The sequence below is a fragment of the Rhincodon typus genome, chromosome 5 (genome assembly GCF_021869965.1).
Source record: "Rhincodon typus isolate 14 chromosome 5, sRhiTyp1.1, whole genome shotgun sequence".
NCBI lineage: Eukaryota > Metazoa > Chordata > Chondrichthyes > Orectolobiformes > Rhincodontidae > Rhincodon > Rhincodon typus.
The window spans coordinates 74856841-74863415 of NC_063336.1; the positions used below are offsets into that span (position 1 = coordinate 74856841).

Genomic DNA, 6575 nt, shown 5'->3' on the forward strand with positions numbered 1-6575 from the left:
TAACAACCTGTATCAGGGATGCTGTTACACACCTCTGGAGAAGGCAGAGTTTGAACCCAAGCCTCCATCACTGCACCACAACAGGGCTCCCAGGTGCTGCACAAAAGGTTAACACACAAAGTAAGACCACATAGGATTGAGGCAATTTATTAGCTTGGATGGAGGACTGGCGGACCAACGGAAAGCAGAAGAGTTGGGATAAATGGTTCTTTTTCTGGATGTTAAGATGTAACTAGTAAGGCAATAACTACTTACAATCTATATTAATGACTTGGATGGAGGGACAGAGGAACTATAGCCAAATTTGCAGATGACACTAAAATGTAAGTTGTGGTAAAGAAATAAAAAAATTTACAAATGAATATAGTGGGTTGAGTGAATGGGCCAAAACTTGTCATGGGGAACGAAGTTACCTATTTTGGTTGAAAGAACAGAAAGGCATGTTATCTGAATGTAGAGAAAATTCAGCGTACTTTGGTGCAGAGGAGTTTGGGTGTCCTCATGCATGAATTGCAGAAAACTAATGTGCAGGTACAGTAGGTAATAAGGAAGGCAATTGGAATTTTGGCATTTATTGTTGAAGGAAGAGAGTATAAATTAGGAAAGCATTGCTGCAAATATAAAATTTAGATTTATTTATTTGTCACATGTGCTAAGCATAGAAATACATAAGTATAGCAAAAAGTGCACAAAGTCGCCGTTCACTGGCACCCACTTGGCTACAAAACCCAGAATTAAAAGATTTAACGGAGCCAAGAGGTAAGCAAGAAAACAAAAGTCCAGATCTCAGAGTACCAAGTCCCATCTCCACAATGGTGCAGGCACCACTCCAATCGCTAGGCTGCCATCACCTTGCGATCCCACTCTCACCGCCGACATCACTCTGGCCCACACATGATCTACCGTCACTGCAGGACAAGGCCCACACACCCAGCTCCCACCAGGCGGCTCCCAGTCGCGACTGGGCTCCTGAGGTAGGTGGTTGAAGGTTTATGGGGAGTGGGTAGGAAAGCGGAATTGAGGTCGAGATGAGATCAGCCACGATCATATTGAATAGCAAAGCAGGCTTGACAAGGATTCACTAGATTAATTCCAGAGGTGAGCAGTTTATCTTTTGAATGATTGAGCAGTTGGACCTATTCTCAAGAGGTTTAGAAGAATGAGGGGAGATCTAATGGAGACATACAATCATTGAATTCCCTACTCATGCTCCTAGTTCTTATATTGATTTTGAATAAACAGTACTATCCCTGACTTCTTTCCCTTTTAAACAAACAAAGGGTTTGTTAAAAGTGTATTCCATCACGTAATAGATGAAACTACAAAGAATATAGCTTCACTGCTCGATGCACTAATTGAGACACAGGGACAGCTCTTGCAACAATGCAAATATCTCCCTAAACTTACACAAGTTACAACTAGAATAGCTTCTTCATTTTGTTACTCAAAAAAGATCTCCGACCGGTACATAATTGGAGATTTTCACAATGGCAACCAGCTAACCCCTACAGTATCCTTTATGATATTTTGAGAAGATTAAAATTAGGGTAAAGCTGTATTTAAAGTATTTCCATTTTATTTGGTTCCTCACACAAGGAATTATGCTAAAGCACTTGTTACCCAAAAATAAACTGCTTGCCAGTATTTTGTAAATAAAATGTATTGAATGCAGTGGCAGAAATACAGGACTCCCCTGTCTTTTCTCGATTATCCTCCATTTTTTTCCCTTTTCAGCTAATGACTTAATTCTCTTTAGAATGCTGCAATTGAATTTGCCTCTACTACACCATAAAGAGTGAATTCCAGATCCTACCGGCTACATAAAACGATTTTTCTTCAGGTTGTCATTTTTTCTGTAAATCATCTTAGGTCAGTATCTTCCAAATCAATGCTTCCACCTTTGGGGCCAGCTTCACTCAATCTACTTTGACCAGATCTCATACAATTTTCAATACCTCTTGAATTTTAATTCAGACCTCTTATTTTCAAAGGAGAACACCTCTCTGAAATATAATAAAGAACTGCAGATGCCAGAAATCTGAAACAAAAACAGAAATTGCTGGAGGAACTCTGCAGATCTGGCAGCATCTGTGGAGAGAAAGCAGAAGAGCCACTGGACTCTAAACGTTAACTCTGCTTTCTCTCCAAAGATACTGCCAGACCTGCTGAATTCCTCTAGCAATTTCTGTTTTGGACCCACTTCTACTTACAGAACTGAATATTTTCATGCTTGGTTCATTCCTGTGAATCTTCATTGCACCTTCTCTAATGACTTCAACCCTAAAGCGTGATTTATTTACAGGTCTACTGCAATTTGTTGCTTTTGTACTCTAAGATTCTTTTGATAAAGCCCATGAGAACCCCTGCTTTTAAAGTACACTCTTCCTGTAACACCAATGATTCAATGATTTGTGCATGTATATCACGGGTCTCCATGCTCCTGAACACGCTGTAGATTTGTACTATTTATTCTTTATTTTTATTTCTTCCCACCAAAATGAATCACTTCGCACTTCTCGGCATTATATTTCATCTGTCAAGATGCTTGCCATTCCACCAACCTGTTTATCTATGTTCTTTTAAATTGACTTCCTCAGTTCACAATTTTTTGAAAATGTTTTTTGCTGTCCACAAATGTTCAAACTGTGCCCCGAAAACCAAATGTTATGCCACTAAGGTACAGAAAGAATAAATAAAAGCATAAAAGTGAAGAGTAGTATTCCATTCAGTCCCTCAAGCCTGCTCTGCAATTTGATAAAATCATGGCCAATCTGACCCCTGCCTTTAGTTACCTGTCTAGCCCCACTCCTTTGGCTCCCTTCTCAATCAGCCTTAAAGACATTCAATTATCCTGTCTCTATTGCTCCCTGGGGAAGAGAAGTTACCTCACACCAACTGCTGGCAAACTTCCTTCCAGTTCAAAACACTTCACTATTGTTGTGTGTCCTGTCACCAAATTAATTTCATAACCATGTTGATCCATATGTCCATTTAATTCCACAAATGTAATTTTACTCTCAAATCTGTTGTGCAGTACCTCATCTAACTCCCTTTGGAAGTTAATATACACTTCATCTTGTGCATTACTCTCACCTATCCCAATACTTTGTGAAAAGACTCAAACATGTTGGAGAAACAAAATTGAATTAACAAATCTATGCTGATTTTACCCAGCTAAGGTGGCTTTCCACTTTTGACAGGTGACAATTGCCCGGCAAGAGGAGGCTTTCAAAAGTGAGCTAATGAGAATTCAGGGACAGCACGTTCCCGTTAGTGAGAAGGGCAAGGCTGGCAGAAGTAGGAAACACTGGATAACCAGAGATATTGATATTCTGGTCAAGAAAAACGAGGCATATATCAGGCATAGACAGCTCGGATGAAGTGAATCCATCGAGAATGTGAAGGTGTAGGAGTACTCGAGAGAAATCAGGACGGCAAAAAAGGGGACATGAAATAGCTTTGGCAAATAAGGTTAAGGAGAACCCAAAGAGATTCTACAAGTATATTAAGGGCAAAAGAGTACCTAAGGAGAGAATAGGGCCTCTTAAAGATCAACAAGGCCATCTATGGATAGAAATACAAGTAAATCGGTAAGATCCTTAAAATGAGTATTTTGTGTCAGTATTTACTGTGGAGAAGGACATGGAACCTAGGGAACTGGGGAAAATAAACCGTGATGTCTTGAAAGAAGTCCACATTACAGAACAGGAGGTGCTGGATGTCTTAAAATGCACACAGGTAGATAAATCCCCGGGACACTGTGAGAAGTTAGGAAGAAACTGTGGGGCCCCTAGCAGAAATATTTGTATCACTGACTGTCACAGGTGAAGTGTCAGAAGACTGGAGGGTAGCTTTTGTTGTGTCATTATTTAACAAACGTTGGAAGGAAAAGCCAGAGAACATAGCCTTACATCAGTGGTGGATAAGTTGTTGGAAAAGATTCTGACAGACAGGATCTACACACATTTGGAAAGGCAAGGACTGATTAGGGATAGTCAGCATGGCTTTGTGCATGGGGATTCATGTCTCACAAACTTGTTTGAGTTTTTTTTGAAGAAGCAACCAAGAAGACAGATGAAGGCAGAGTGGTAGACATTATTTACATGGACTTTAGCAAGGTATTTGACAAGGCTCTGCATAGTAGACTGGTCAGTAAAATTAGATCATATGGGATGCAGGGAGAGCTAGCCAACTGGATATAAAATGAGGGTAACAGTAGGAGACAGAGAGTGGGGGTAGAGTGTTGTTCTTCAGAATGGAGGCTGTGACCAGTGGTACGCCGCAAGGATCGGTGCAGGGTCCACTGTTGCTCGTTATTTGTGTAAATGATCTGGATGAGAATATAGGAGGCATGGTTAGTAAATTTGTAGATAACGCCAAAATTTGTGGTATAGTGGACACCGAAGAAGCTTATTTAAGGGTACAATGGGATCTTGATCAATTGGGCCAGTGGGCCAAGGAATGACACACGGAGTTTAATTTGGATAAATGTGAGGTGACCAGACTGATGTTTTTAATGTATTTTTGCAGAAAGTAAAGGTACTACTTAAAATGCGTTTCACGCTAATTTTTCATTCTGCAGAGAAGTCCAACAGAAGCAATAGAAAAAGTAGTGTTGTGGCCTGAGGCAAGGAGAAGCCAGCAAACTAATCATTTTAGTCGACATTTACCTCACTTGCAAATGCATAGAAAGTAGACATGTGCCAAATGACCAAACGATTATCCTACCAACTGAAAGTTATTTTTGCATTATTTCACCTTTGATAGTCTCAATAACAATGCAAATACATAATGCCAACCAAGTGAGTTGAAGTAGCATGAATTAACTTGAAAATACTTCATTACACTGCTTCATTCAGATCTTCAGTCAGCAAAAGGGTTTCCAAAAAGTACTAAAACTGCATAAACAGACTTCATCACTTACAAACATGGGAATACATTTCATCTAGTTATTTTGACAGTATCCTGAGCCCCAGGAGACAAAAGCAGGACTACTGTAGGAACAAGATCTCTTCAAAATCATACACTACCATGACACTGACATAGAACCAACACTACTGTTGAAGCACCATCACAAGTGTTATAGGTGCAGCACTATCTCAACAAGAGATGGAAATAAATGTGGCATTGCCAATGAAAGCAAAGGTGCTGCAAAGTAAAGCAAGCAAATTGTACTGTACATTTTTCTAAATGTTAGTCTTTTGAACACAGCCATATTCATAAACTATATGCCACATTTCTTTCAGTCAAACTGTTTTCCATGCACAGTAACATTTTAGCTCAGATTCTAGCGGGAAGGGCATTGGGAGGGGGGTGAGAGAGGCGTGAAGGGGGCAGTAACCGACCATACACGGCGGACGGCGGGCGGGACGGCAGCGACGGGAATGACAGTGGAGAAGGTAGGGGTTGGGGCAATAGTGGGGATGCACTTCACGAAGGCTGACTGTGGAGGGGGTACACTGGAATGGGTGTCGTAATATCGCCTTGAGACATCCTCCTCCCACCAAACCACGCACCACACAACCGCCGCTAACTTCGAAACAAGTTGAAAATCTCACCTGCACCTGATTCGTCGCAGCTGGAACCAGAGGTAAAGGACCCACTTTCGGCTGTTGCCGGTCACGCTTCTTCAGAGATAAGTCCTGGAGCCCGAAGTAAGGGGAGAGCCGCCGCCGCTGACAGGCCTCGGCATCAGGAGCAGTGCGTGAAGCAGGAGAAAAGGAAACAAAGAGCAGAAAAGCTTGACCATCCGAGGTTTCTGTCCAGAAAAGGCAGCGAGCAAAGTTGGAGAAATATGTGGCCGACCTGAGAGATCCCCGAACGGTCAGCGGGCAATCTATCTCCTCCAACTACAAGGATATTGCCATGGTCTCGGGGCCACAGTGCGCAGGCGCTGCGGCGGGTGCAATGGGGGCGGGGAAGTGATCTCAGGCAGCAATTTGAATACACTTCTTCCTCTGCGACTGTGTACTTCCTTTCACTTACACAGTGTGCTCCTTCAATAAGTTTACATTTTACAATCAATACACAGCTTTCTACCAACAACTAATCAGTGCACCATGCTCTCTCATAGCAGGTATACACTGCACAATCATATTATACATCTCCTCCTCAGCAAGTATAGAATACAGCGAGGGAACAAATCCTTCGGTCCAACTCGTCCATGCCGACTAGATGTCCTAATCTGATCCGGTCCCATTCGCCAGCATTTAGCCCATATCCCTCTAAATCCTTCCTATTCGTGTATACATCCAGATGCCTTTTAAGTACTCACCTAACATTCACTACACTAAGTTTTGTCTCACTGTACATCAGGACGCACAGCTCTCCCTCAATAAGTACATACACACTTTACAATCATGATATGCATCTCTACTTCAGCAAGGATACGCTTAACAATCGCGACACTTGAACCCTCCAGCAAGTATGTACTTTATACTCACAACACACAGGTCTCCCTCACCAAGTATGCATTTCATAATCATTGCACTGAGAGCTTCCTCGGCAAGTGTACACTTTACAATCACGACAAACATTTCTCCCTCAGCAAATATACACTTTACATAGATGACACA

General features: G+C 41.8%; 1 protein-coding gene across 4 annotated transcripts in view; it reads right to left on the reverse strand.

Moving 5' to 3' along the window:
- fam135a (family with sequence similarity 135 member A) overlaps window positions 1-5884 on the reverse strand; it is a 312830-nt gene extending 306946 nt beyond the window's left edge. For all 4 annotated transcript variants that reach the window (XR_007262130.1, XM_048597297.1, XM_048597296.1 and 1 more), the window contains exon 1: window positions 5559-5884. The gene's annotated coding sequence lies outside the window, so the exon portion shown is untranslated. The remainder of the gene's footprint in view (window positions 1-5558) is intronic.
- Window positions 5885-6575: the final 691 nt, after the last annotated feature.